General features: G+C 38.2%; 1 long non-coding RNA gene across 1 annotated transcript; it reads right to left on the bottom strand.

The window, feature by feature from the left end:
- Positions 1–349: 349 nt before the first annotated feature.
- LOC117599573 (uncharacterized) lies at positions 350–6,439 on the bottom strand. Its single transcript, XR_004579984.2, has 3 exons — positions 5,397–6,439; positions 4,089–4,161; positions 350–651 (listed from the first exon to the last, which is right to left on the bottom strand). It is a non-coding gene; the product is annotated as an uncharacterized LOC117599573 (long non-coding RNA).
- Positions 6,440–13,286: the final 6,847 nt, after the last annotated feature.

The following is a 13,286-nucleotide window of genomic DNA, read 5'->3' as shown; positions in this document are numbered from 1 at the left end:
CTGTGGGAGAGTCTTCAGGACAGACAACTTTGCACTTTCCAGTTTGTCAGCAACATAGGCTACATTCTTTTTGTCTTATCAACTTCAACAGAAAGAAAAGAGAAAGGCTGCTGAGGGAGCAATTTTTATAGTTGCTATAACTTAAGTCATAACAGGAACTTTCTTGTCTCGTAGCTGTGCCATAACAGTAAATGTAACTATAAATGGTTAAAAAGCACAGCATGTAGTTTATTCATAAATTAAAAATGATCATCATCGCTTCCAAGTGGTGCAACAGAAAAGCGTGAGCTCTTTCATTTGGAGATCATGATTTTGAATCGCAACAATGCCCCAGCCATCTGTGGAGAGCAAAACTGGCTGTGATTTCTGGGTGGGAGGGATGCATACTCTCTCTCTCCTGTCAATCACAGTGAAACTAGCCAATCATGGGTGTCTGTGCGCTCATGTATGGAGAAGAGGGTAGATAGCTCTTTCCTGCAGGTGTTCTCCGAGCAGCAGTTGGAAAAGATGTGGCTGGCTGGCTTCACGTCTCTCAGAGGAAGCATGTTAGCCTTCACCCTCCCCGGATGGTAGCTGTTGTATGATTGGAGAGCTGGCTGGTGGGTGGGAATTGGCCATGACCAAAATGAGGAAGAAAATGGGGAAAGAAATCTAAAAAAAAAAAAAAACATTGTAATCACTAGCAATTCACTGTGGTATAAGAGTAATAAAACACTTCAGGGCCTATTATAGGACAATAATCAACTTCAACTTAGTGTCCGGTCGCATCACATCACCCCATCATGGATTATTTTCCTGTAACAGCATGCCCTAACGTGTTTTATTCCTTACTTAATGTAGTCACACAATATATGCGACTAACAGACAAAGGTGATTCAAATTGATATTGCATGTTCCCATGATATGGAGTAGTGCTGCAATTGCTCTTTCAGCCACATCAACCTATTTATACTTGAGCAGAGCCACACACAGTTTGTTTTTAATTGTAGAACAATGTCCTACAAAGTTACTGATAAATTAGCAGTTTTGTTTCTACCAGCATCTTTTTCTGATTATTCTTGTGTAAAAGAAATGATTTCACACAGTAATGTACACTTATTTAACACGTAGACTATGTCATGTTTGTGAGATGGTTACTAAAGATGAATGAATAAAGAAGAGCTAAATAAATGTCTTGATAAAGTAAATGCAGCAGTAATAACCTCAGTAATTATTCATTTTATTTGGTGCAGGCCTGGATTGGAGATTGTAAGATTTGGGAGAAATCCTGGTGGCCTGAACCATGAACCTGCTAATCTTGCAACATGATCGGTCACCATTCACCTTATCTCACTGCGTATATAAAAGCAGTGTGAAACAAACTAATATAGATGCACTGAAGAATGGACAACAAGAAGCAGCCAGGTGGAGGAGGCAGTGAAAGGGCACGGAAAAGAAAAGCCCCCCCAAAAGGATACTGTAAAATGCAGTTAAATAGCTGACATTTTTAAAGTGACTTCAAGTGCAGGTCAATCTGATCCACAAGCATGTAGGTAACGTTATCTAATCATAGTCTGTATTAATGACAGTATTACTATCTAGCAAGTAAAACTGCATCTGGCTGCATACCTGACATTGTTAGGCTATACAGCTGATCATATTTTTGTTACATTTCGTTCTGAAAGTCAGTGAATATTTATATATCACTATATATTTGTCCTATATATTTGTGAATATATCACTATAAAAATGAAGCCCTTTCATAAGTGCTGTCACATCCCTAAATAACATACAGTGCGCTAGCATGCAGCTATAACTTAATGTGACCAAGTAACCAAATTTGATAGTCAGTGACACTTGACTAGTCAGCAGTTATTAGTATAGTTTCTATAATTTGTAGAAATGCACACAAAAGGAACAAAGGTATCACTTTCATAACATTTTTTTAATTAATGTTAAACGTAATGCAATTCATGCTTTTCTTTTGAGACACAGTACATTACAGTATGTGAAATTACAAGTGGTGTAATGTCAATGACAGGAAATGCAAATAAATATTTGTATTGTCTGTTCCTGGAGCCAGTCAGTGAAACAGCTGGACCAGCAGATGTCTGTCCTCCTCCAGTCACTCCCTATGATTTTATAACATTTTGAGTTTTAGTTACTGCTTTTGATTCTCAGCTCTCTTGTCCTCTGCTTGAGTGGATTTTAATTTTGTAAATAATAATAAAGCACCCTTTTCTTGTAATGCAGCACCCAGTCTTTTTGGTTAAGAGCCTACCAACTTAGCACATCTTTATTTGTTAATTTTATTCCACTCTTCCTTGCAAAAATGCTACAGATCTGTGGGTTGGTGATGCAATAAGGTTCATGTTAGCATTATAAATTACAAATATCAGTTGCAGCTGCACCCTGAGCCACATACTCACACACACACACCCATTCACATACACACTCACACACAGGTAGCCGATCAGTCACTCCCTTTTCTCCCCATACAGGAGGCAATAAGACAATGAAGTGGACAGTGGAAAAGGCCAGATTAAAGACGAGAAATTCATTAGAGAGACACCTAAGTAAATATGCCAAATTTACAGACTTGTTTGCGACAGCAACAAGTCCAGATGATAGCAATGCAGCTGCTGAGACAGATATCTGCGGTACACACAGTGTAGCTCTGCGTAATACACACTAACCTATCAATGACTGTTGTGTGATCATTCCAGTGCAAATAATATACCTGCAAATAACCTACAGAGAAGAAGTCACAGTAGATACTTTGCATACTTTAAATCATGAGAATCTTATAATTTGACAAGCTACAATTTCTAGGTAGACCTCCTTCATCTTCAAAATACTTTCAGTTTACTGTTTAGTCATTTTAGCACCAAGGCATTCAAAGCATTGCTGGGATATTTATGAATGACTGATTTGTTAGTTTCGAAATTGGTATGAGGCCATCTCAGTGGAAAGGAATTTGATATTTTTGTAGTCTCTGAAAAGCCCTATTCATATTCGCATTACTAGTGGCCTACTGTGTATGTTTACCAATAGATTCGTAAACGTCAGAACAGTTCAGCTGAAAGAAAATAGGGTGGGAATAAAGTAGGAGTGCCTCTTTAAGCATAAAGTCTTATATATATGTTATAGTTTCAATAATGTGTTCATTTGAAAGCTATAGCCTTTTATATTTATTTTAGGTCTGCTAAGTTTTGTTTGCATACCTTTATTTAACTTGTGTTTTAGGATGTGCCTATTGTGCAATATCTTTTAAAATAAATAGACAAAAGAGTTTAAGCTGTGGATTTGTCATTGTGGACATCCCAAGTGAGTGTGTGGGCTGCTCAGATGACATTCCCGGGCTGAAAAACAATCCCACTCTGGCCCCGCATGCAGGGAGTGAGCATTACTTGCTAGATATTCCTGCGGCTCCTTCAATGCTGTCATAGATCTCTTGGCAGCTTCCCTTATAAGTCTTCTTCTTGTCCTTTCATAAATTTTGGGGACTTTCTGCTTGGGGATGTCCTGATCTTGGTAATCTCACTGTGGTGCTCCACCTTCTCCACTTGATGACGTTGATGATGATGATGATGGTGGACTTAACAGTGTTCCATAGTACATCTAATGTTTTGGATATTTGTACCCATCTCCTGATTGATGATAAACATTTCTATTTGTTTTTGATTTGAATTTTGTTAGGTGCTGTATCACATTAAAGGTGGAAAATGATCAGGCAAGATTTATCTTGGTGTGATTTTTTTTCACATCACAAAAACCTGCAATTTTAAAAGGGGTGTGTAGACTTTTTATATCCACTATATGTGAGTAATTACACATAAACAAATTGATGTAATATTTTATAACTAATGGATGAATATTAATGTTATAATTTACACAATGCACATATCGTCAAATACATGTGAGAGTAACAAAATTTAACTGAATAGCAATGTAAATTTTCATCACCAAGACCTACTCAAGGCAAGATTGGTAAAGTTGAAAATTATTGTATTGTTCCATAATTCTGTGTGGTACTCATTGGTACTGCTTATTTTACTGTAAGCAAATGGGTCCCTGGAGGACTAGTGGCTAGGCCAGAGTGCTCTCACCGCTGTGGCCTGGGTTCGGTCCCTGGCCACTGGGGTTGCGTGCAACAGTGTGTTCTCATTGCTGGTCCCAAGCCTGGATAAAAAGATTTAGGAGGTTTGCATCAGGAAGAGCATCCAGCGTAAAAACTGTGTCAAATCAAATATGCGGAGCAATGATCTGCTATGGTGACCCCTAACGGGAGCAGCTGAAAGAGGAACAACACTTTACTGTAAGTAAATATGCTACTTAACACAATGTTTTGGGGAGAAAGATTGTTATTGGAGTAATTTACAATAGCCAATCCATATTCTAGCAGGCTTTTGGAAGGTAGGAGGAAATCAGAGAACTCAGAGGAAACTCATGTAAAGACATGAGGAGAACATGCAAAACTCCACACAGACAGTAACTTGAAAAAATTCAGGATAATACCCAGGACCCTGGAGCTGAGAGGCAGCAATGCTACCAAATGAAATACATTATTAGTGAAATCAGCATCACTGTATATACATATTCAAGATACTGTATGTATATACTTATTCAAGATGATATTTTAATAGGCGATTGGAAAAGGCTGAACGAATTCCACTACCTGACATGTTTTGCTAGTACTATGAAGTTTCACGGTTAACACAAGCACTTGTTGTTAGTCACTGGCACTTGAAGATCAAGAACTTGAGCTTTCAGGCTATAAGCCACACCCATACATGACTGAGCAATGAAGTACCAAGAAAGAACCTGAAGAACCAGCCAGATAAGACCAAGAGAGAGAGAGCCAGAGAGAGAGAGAGAGAGAGAGAGAGAGAAACAAAGTCATTACAGAACAACAAGCCAGGACAAGATCTGTTCAACTCCCTATTAACAGCTGAGTTTTCTAAAATATGATTCAATATAATCAAATGTTGTACAAGCAAACATTATAGTAGGTATTGGCCTTAAAATCACTGAAAAAAATGCAGGAAGAATTTATTCAGTGTGTATGCTGTTTGCTTAGAGAATGAGATTGCTGTGTTGCCAGTACATAAAATTCATGTTCTATGATATGATCTTATTTTCATATCCATATTCTTTTTTTCAGACCATACCTATATGATGGCATCATACCATTATGATGGCAACAGCAAACCATTTTAGACCAGTTGTTCAATTAATCATAGTAATTATACTGGTAAAAATTAATAAATGATTATACTGATTTCAGCTGGATGAGCTCCAACTGGCATGATGACAGGCACCCTGTAGTGGTCAAAGAGTTAAATCCACGGCTGAGATGCTGTCTAGTTGTAACACACTTCTTTGTTATAGACACTGTGTTCGGCTATGAGTCATACCTGTGTTTGATGATGGTGTGAGAGGGGCAAGCAGGCAGGTAGGTAGGCAGCAGGTGAGCAAACAAGCAGGCAGGCAGGCATGCAGGCAAGCAAGCCAGCAGGGGTAGGCAAGCAGGCAATCAATCAAGCAAGCAAGCAGGGGGAAGGCAGGCAGACAATCAAGCAAGGGTAGGCAGGCAGGCAATCAAGCAAGCAAGCAAGCAGGGACAGACGGGCGGGCAAGCAGGCAGGCAATAAAGCAAGCAAGTAAGCAGGGGTAGGCAGGCAGGCAAACAAACAAGCAGGCAGATAGGCAGGCAGTCAAGCAAGCAAGCAGGGGGGCAGGCAGGCAGGCAATCAAGCAAGCAAGCAGGGGGGCAGGCAGGCAATCAAGCAGGGATAGGCAGGCAGGCAATCAAGCAGGGATAGTCAGGCAGGCAAAGGGGTAGATAGGTAGACAATCAAGCAGGCAGGCAGGCAGGCAAAGGGGTAGGCAGGCAGGCAGGCAATCAAGCAGGGATAGGCAGGCAGGCAATCAAGCAGGGATAGGCAGGCAGGCAAAGGGGTAGATAGGTAGACAATCAAGCAGGCAGGCAGGCAAAGGGGTAGGCAGGCAGGCAATAAAGCAAGCAGGCGGGCAGGTAGGTAGGCAATCAAGCAAGCAAGTAAGCAAGGGTAGGCAGGCAGGCAGGCAAACAAGCAAGCAAGCAGGCAGATTGGCAGTCAAGCAAGCAAGCAAGCAAGCAGGTAGGCAGGCAGGCAGGCAATCAAGCAGGGGTAGGCAGGCAGGCAAAGGGGTACATAGGTAGAAAATCAAGCAGGCAGGCAAAGGGGTAGGCAGGTAGGCACTCAAGCAAGCAGGCAAAGGTGTAGGCAGCTAGGGAATCAAACAGGCAGGCAGGCAGGCAGGTATGCAGGCAGATGATACACAGTGGAATCAAAATCAAATTGCTTGAATTGCTCAAAGGATCAAAAATTTCCAATCAATAAAAAAGGGGGTTGCAAAGTAGTAAGCGACAGAAGCAGTAAAATAAAAGCAGTACGAAACTGTTTGATCACCAGCATCTTCCACTGTCTAACTAAGAGAGTCTACCTGAGCATATGGAAGACACTACATTAACTCATCAGATGACCTGTGGCAAATGTCAAAATAAAAGTCTCAAGCCAATAAATCCAAACCAAAAATAAGAATCCCAAAGAAAACAAGACCTAAATCAGACTTAACTACTTTAGCATGCTCGGAAGCAACATTTAATTTATGCTTTAATTGTAAATATGCATTCTGGAGTTGGTGTGTGTGTGTGTGTGTGTGTGTGTGTATTGCTCACTGGATCATGTCCTGTGTTTTGTGACATACACATACAGATTCCTGTGAATACACACATACTCCGCATTCCACCTACATTCACACCCAGTAGGGATGTTGATGGTCTTCTGCCTATACTTACCAAAAAAGAAACCAGGACAGAAACAGATACCTTAAAGAATAAAAGGAATAGAGTTTGTAAGAGGAACAGAAACCGTAAAAATGTGGGATCAGTTAAGCGGAGATCAGAAAACTCAGAACTAAAAACAGCTCTCACCCAGTGAAGCTGAAAACACTGCATCAGCTCAAAGTAGTTAGAATACCTAAAAAAAAATACTTTAAATACACTTGTCTGATATATCAACCCACATCCTGAGGAACCTGGAGAGTACTGCATACTTTTCATTTTCTTTTACCACAACTTGGGTGTCAGCATTACCAAACCCAAAAACCTCAGAATTATATTTAGGCATTTAGTAAATGCTTAAGTAAGTATTACAGCAATAAACAGAAAGATGTTCCAGAAAAAACAAAGAAAACAATCAGTGCAAAATACAAAAAACTACAAGAAATAGATATTCCCTAGATATTGTCTGAAGAGGTAAGTCTATAGTGCTTTGTGGACACTGAGACATTCAGATTAGAGAGTAAAGCTACTGAGGAGCCACATGTATCCTCTACAATTTTGTGTCTGGACCTTAAATTTTAGTAGACACTGGAGATGATCTTTCACCAGCTGGTCAATAGGTGGCAGTATATTGCACCACACAACATTTTTGGTACAGTGTATATACAAAAAGATTTACAGTTTTTACAGTCAGGTATTTACTGAAAGTGTAATTTCTTCAAATTGTGTTCAAACCAAATGCAATTACTAAAGCACATTTAACAAAAAAAGTAAACACAATTATGAGTTTGTATACGCAATTCACATTCAGCCATGACATGTGGGTCAAAAAACACAAGTAGTTTATTACCTATGTACTTACATTTCACACTAGCACTGACATTTGTTCATTTGGTAAACAATCGCATTAAATATACTATTGTGTCAATATCTGTGGTCAGTATCTCTCCCTGTTCTCCTGGCATGCACCTATTTGATAAACTGGCAGATGTGGTTGGTGACAGTATAAAATCTGTCCAGTGTGTCTCTGGGGCTGGTGGTTGTAGTGTTGGTCCGGTACTGTCCGTGTTCTGGGTGTACACTAGGTACAATGGACGTCATGTTTTTACAAAAGGAAAAAGGCCAATCGGTCATGTGATTTCAGTGTGTCACTAACCCAGTAAGTTCAACTGAAAAACAAATGAGCATATCTAACAGGTGTGTGACCACAGTACAAAACATACTGCATACACATACTACATACTACATATTACCGACCTCAGACTGTACTGTAGAATCAGTGCCATCAGTTCAAACAGTTGCTATTTTTCTAATTAAACCACCAACTACTGAGAGGTAGGGATGGGCAATAATTATGGTAATTGTACATTATTACTATACTTAAGTATTATTATTTTGAAAACCTGTAATCTTACTCAAGCACATTTCCAAGAAAAAAAATTTTACTCCTTGTATTTTTATTTAGAGCTTCAAATTTGTATTTATTACAAATCTCTGATGTCTCTCCTCCTGTACTCTACACATCAGTAAAATGGGCTAAGTTTAGCATCCAGTCATATCAGTTTAGCATCCAATCAGGTTCATCTGTGCAGATAAAACTATCTGCTGTGACCTTCTCATGCTACACATTATAGTTAACTCTATAACTGTCAGTGTGTGCTTGAAGATAATAATCCATCAGACTGCAGTGTGGAACTTGAGGATGAGCGTCCTTGGCCCTACCTCAGTAAAATGTTTCAAAATGCTGGAGTAAGCAAAGACTCATAAAATGATGTGTCTCTTTACCTCTCGAGAAGGCATGCACTTTATCTAATTTGAAAAAGCATGTTAAGTCTCACTAATTTGCTAAGAGTAACTGGCTATATTTAACTGAGTTAGCTTGTTTTCTTTGCTGATGCCTGCTTAGACTGAGAAATCCAGTAGCTCACGTAATTGGCTAGGCAGCAAAATAAACTTCTAGCTACTGGTAAATATTGCAAATATACAGAGACTGAATGATGTTTCCAGGCAAAATCATCTTCGGTTTTAATAATAAAAGTTACTTATCACATCAACTTAATTTCATTAGCTAAAATGTTTACTTTTTCTTTTTAATGCATGAGTCCAATTAAAAGTAGCATTATTTATACTTTCACTTAAATATAATTTCTCAGTACTTTGTCGACCTCTGCTGAGAGGTAGAGGCCCAGAAATCACATGGCAACATGATATGGGCAATAATCAGTAGTCTTTGAGAGTGTTGTAGGTGACACCATCTTTCGTATCATCACCGCTTTGAGTCTCTCCAGCATAAACATTATTTGGTGGAATTTGGTGTCTGAAGCAAAACTGTTACCCAAATTGCATGTGGGCCATTTCAAAAGTAATAGTGAGAGAATATAGGATGCTTTATGCACAGGTAAGACCCATCATTAATCAATATTTGAGTACGTTTTCAAGCCATGTGTTAAAATGTGCCATTCTATATAGATTCCATTAGAAACACATAGCTCATTTCATAATTCCACACTCTAAAATTCTGGGTTATTTTTCAGCCCCGGGTCTATATGAGCCATTTTTGGTTATTTGCATAGTGTTGGGTGGTAAATCAGTCACATGATTGGGTTAGTCTTAGTGACAGTGGAAATAATGCGGCTGCCCCTGCCCCTTTCCTACACTATCGCAGGTAAATATACTATATAAAGTGTATTGTGTTTCTACTAGTATTTACATTTAAAATGGACAACCATTTTATCAGTAAGGCATTTTTTTTGACTCCTTTATTTTATTGTATTTTAGTGATTATCTGGCTGGTTCTTTATGTTGTTTGACAAAAAAATAAAAGAAAAAATCAGCAATTCAACAATGCTCAACCAGTGGCATAACCGAACACATCATCACTTTTCTATTTTTTAAACTATAAACAATCAATATCCCATGCAGCACCTCTGTCAGCTCTGACTCCCACCTAGTCTTGGAAATATTAGCATCAAAAAGAGAAAAGGATAAGTTTATGAGGGCTGATTCAGAAGTAAAGGAAAAAGGGATTGTGCAGAGAAACCCCCAGTATTTTCACGCAATGATTTGTAGTGGATACCCCTGCCACTAGATGGCAGTATTAACACAAGCAGGTATTAAAGCCAACTGATCTTAGGCAATGGAGAGGTTTTCCATCTGGGTCCTGAATTACAGGAATACAAACAGACTGCTTAAGATTGAATGTGCAAGAGGGAAATGATCAAGACTGTACTTTCAACCTTCGAATTGTTTGAGGGCTTACTGAGTTGCTGTTTTCATCACAAGGCTGTTTGCTATAGAGTGCAGAGCAGCCACTAATCTTTCCTGCCCTTTTTATTTTGATTTTATTTGGTATACTTCATTGTCTCAGCTTCTTTACATATTTATAAAGGGTGCTACATTAGCTGCAGGAACAAGTGCCGTAGTAGTTTGCTGAAAATGCTTGATTCCACAGACTCTAACCCAGGAATGTCATGAAGATCTGAGATAGCCATGGAGGTGCTTATGGGCCTCATTTTATGAATTATCAATCATTTAGTAAAGCTGTGTGTACACATATTCATAGGCCAAACCGAACTAAAAAATCCTGAGAGATTTACAAAAGTTTCAGTAATGCTGATGTTCGTTGTTCTCAGGTGCATATGTTGATGAATACCAATCACTTGTCATTACATTTAGTGACGCCCAGAAAACTCCATAAAAGGCAAAGCTTACAGAACTGAAAATGACATGATGATGGCTAAAAAGTGAAAGACCTAGGTGTGGCATGTGATATATCTTCCAGTAATGCAGCTCAGCCACTGCAGCGTGCCAGATACCAGAGGCACGTGCTAACTCTTCCTACTTTTATAGGGTGCCATTTCTTTTGTTCTTATTGTATGGCTGCTGTTATTCCTGCATGGATTAGTATGGATGTATGGAGTCATGTATGGATTTGTTTTAGATTGCATTAATATGAAACAAATGAATTTCACATTTTCATTACATTCTTGTGTGTAATTGAAATAAACATGCTATGTTTAAATGTAGCACAATAATCTGTATATAAAATTGCAGTAACTCAGGCCAGTTATATGATTTGAAGCCTATCAGCTGAGGTTCGCATTAGTGAATCTCCTTATATGTAAATTTACACAAACTCAGGAGCTGTCACAGGACACGAATTTTTTTTTTTTTCCCAGACTAACTGGATATTCATGAAAACTACATTACTTATGTAAATGGTCCTGTGAATGATTTACAAATACATTTGTAAAAAAATATCCAGCTTGATAAGTGAGAAAACAGACATGTGTACATCACAAAAGACAAGAAATGACCCATTTTCTCTAGGAACTGGGTGGAAGAGGTTAGGCAATGTATTTCTATCAGAAATATTTCCAGTGCTGAAATGTATTCTTAGAGATGTATGCTTGTTCACAATCTTTCATTGCTTAACTAGATAGAGTACAGCTAATCCTCATGCTATCCATGATTCCTATGCTGTATAAAGTGATCAATTCTGTGAAAATGTATGTGATTCAACATGACAAAGGGAGCTAGCATTTAGTATGTAATGATATCTGTGCAAGTACTCCTGGAAGACATTCGCTTGGTAGAAGATTGACACACTAGGAGCTCTGTGACACGTAGGTTTCCAAACTTACACGAGGCTATTCGTGGCATGCAGACTGAGCTGTCAGAGTTGAAAGAGCTTGTGCTTAAGCAGAAGGCTCAGCTAGACCTGATTATAAATTCCCTCTAACAGTTCTTCCCTTTTTTTCAGACTAACAGGATTTTGATGAATACCACATTTCTTGTAAATGGTCCTATATTTATTTATTTACAAATAAATTTGTTCTTATCCAGCTTATTAAATGAGGCTCTCTAACCATTTTTAATGAAATCCATACAGTTTAGAGAAACCTTAAGTAAATACCTATAATTAGGGCCCAGATGATCTTAGATGGCCTGTGATATCTGGTTTATAAATGAGTCTTTCCCTTCAATGACATTTTAATGGGTTTCTGTGACATGTCATTTGAAAGCCCATTTCCTTAAATAGAGTGACCAAGGGTGCTGATGAGGAAGGGGAAGTAGGGATGGGAACACAAAATGGGTTACAGTAGAATCTGATCATTAGTATGTGTGAAGGTCTCATTCAAAGTTCTCAAATTTGCATTCACTCACTGCAGTTGCTGAAGATTTAAAAATGAAACATCTAAAATGCTGTTCTTTTTTTTTTTTTTTTTTTTGATGATGATTCCTCTGAGTCTACACTGACAGCTATAGTAAATCACTGTAGGACTGTGGATTTGAAGCCTGGTGAATGATAACTAGCCCTGCAGACTCTTATAGTTAGCTGAATATATTTCTTCCACTAATCTATAATTCATATTTCAGTGGTTATTCTGCAAGGGCCAGTGAATCAGGTCAAGGTTATCACCATGGAGACAAGGACTACAGTAGCGCCTCATGTGCCAGGCTAGTGCTGAGCAACTAAGCATCTGTTCATTGTACTTCATGCCGGCTTGTTGGTTAGAGTTGCATTAGAGATGCATTAGAGTTCCCCTGACCAATCTGCTGGCCTTATGTTAATGAAACTTTAATTAAAGATTAGCTTGTGAGCTACAGTATGTCACTGTGTAGTCGCCATCCTTCATCTGAAGGAAAGATGTGTTTTCCTGAGCTTTGCACACAGTGAATCTGTGAATAAATAAGTCATTGAATAAAGTAATAAATGATCAGTTGTTAGTATTTTATTTTAGAAATACTTTCATGGTAAACCTGGATCAAGTTAGCAAGTAGATTATTCCATTATTCCAACCTCATGAAACACTTATCAATCACAGAGAAAGTGGAAGGAATGTCTAAATCAGATTTTTATTTAGACAGATTCCATGTCCAAAACTGGCTCTTACGTGGTTTGTATATACCAGTCAACCTAAAATTTGATTTTTCCCCCCTGTCTGTTCTACAGTTTTAGCTGAAATATAGTATCATTTTAAAAAAAAAAAAAAAAAAAAAGGTAGAATTTCCTCTAGCTTCACAGTCTACAGTAGTCTTTAAGTCATTATTAACACTGTCAACAATATCAATCCTGGTAGTATTTCATTAGCAATTCAACTGATCTGAAAAGCATGTTTATGAATATTAAGAAAAATAATTACTAACCACAGCATTTTAACTTATATAAGACCTCATATCCAAGACTCCTATTTATTAACAGAAGTTAATTCATTTAAGGACCCCATAACAAGACTTGTTCATTTTTGCTACATATAACCCTTTAGCTTTGCACCCAATGTATTATTGTCATTATTACCACGAATGATTAGTACAAGTGTACATAGTGAGCTAGAATATAACGTTGATCTCTACCAACAGTTAGGTCTGTTTGAGTATTCACATAAAATGTAAGATTTTGATTTCTTGGAAGATATCTTCTAGAGAATGTTTCTAGAAAATCAACAGTTACAGCTAATATAGGCCCTTAATGCAC

The sequence above is a fragment of the Pangasianodon hypophthalmus genome, chromosome 18, assembly GCF_027358585.1.
Source record: "Pangasianodon hypophthalmus isolate fPanHyp1 chromosome 18, fPanHyp1.pri, whole genome shotgun sequence".
NCBI lineage: Eukaryota > Metazoa > Chordata > Actinopteri > Siluriformes > Pangasiidae > Pangasianodon > Pangasianodon hypophthalmus.
Note: the sequence above shows the minus strand (reverse complement) of the source record. Positions and strands in the feature narration are given on the sequence as shown.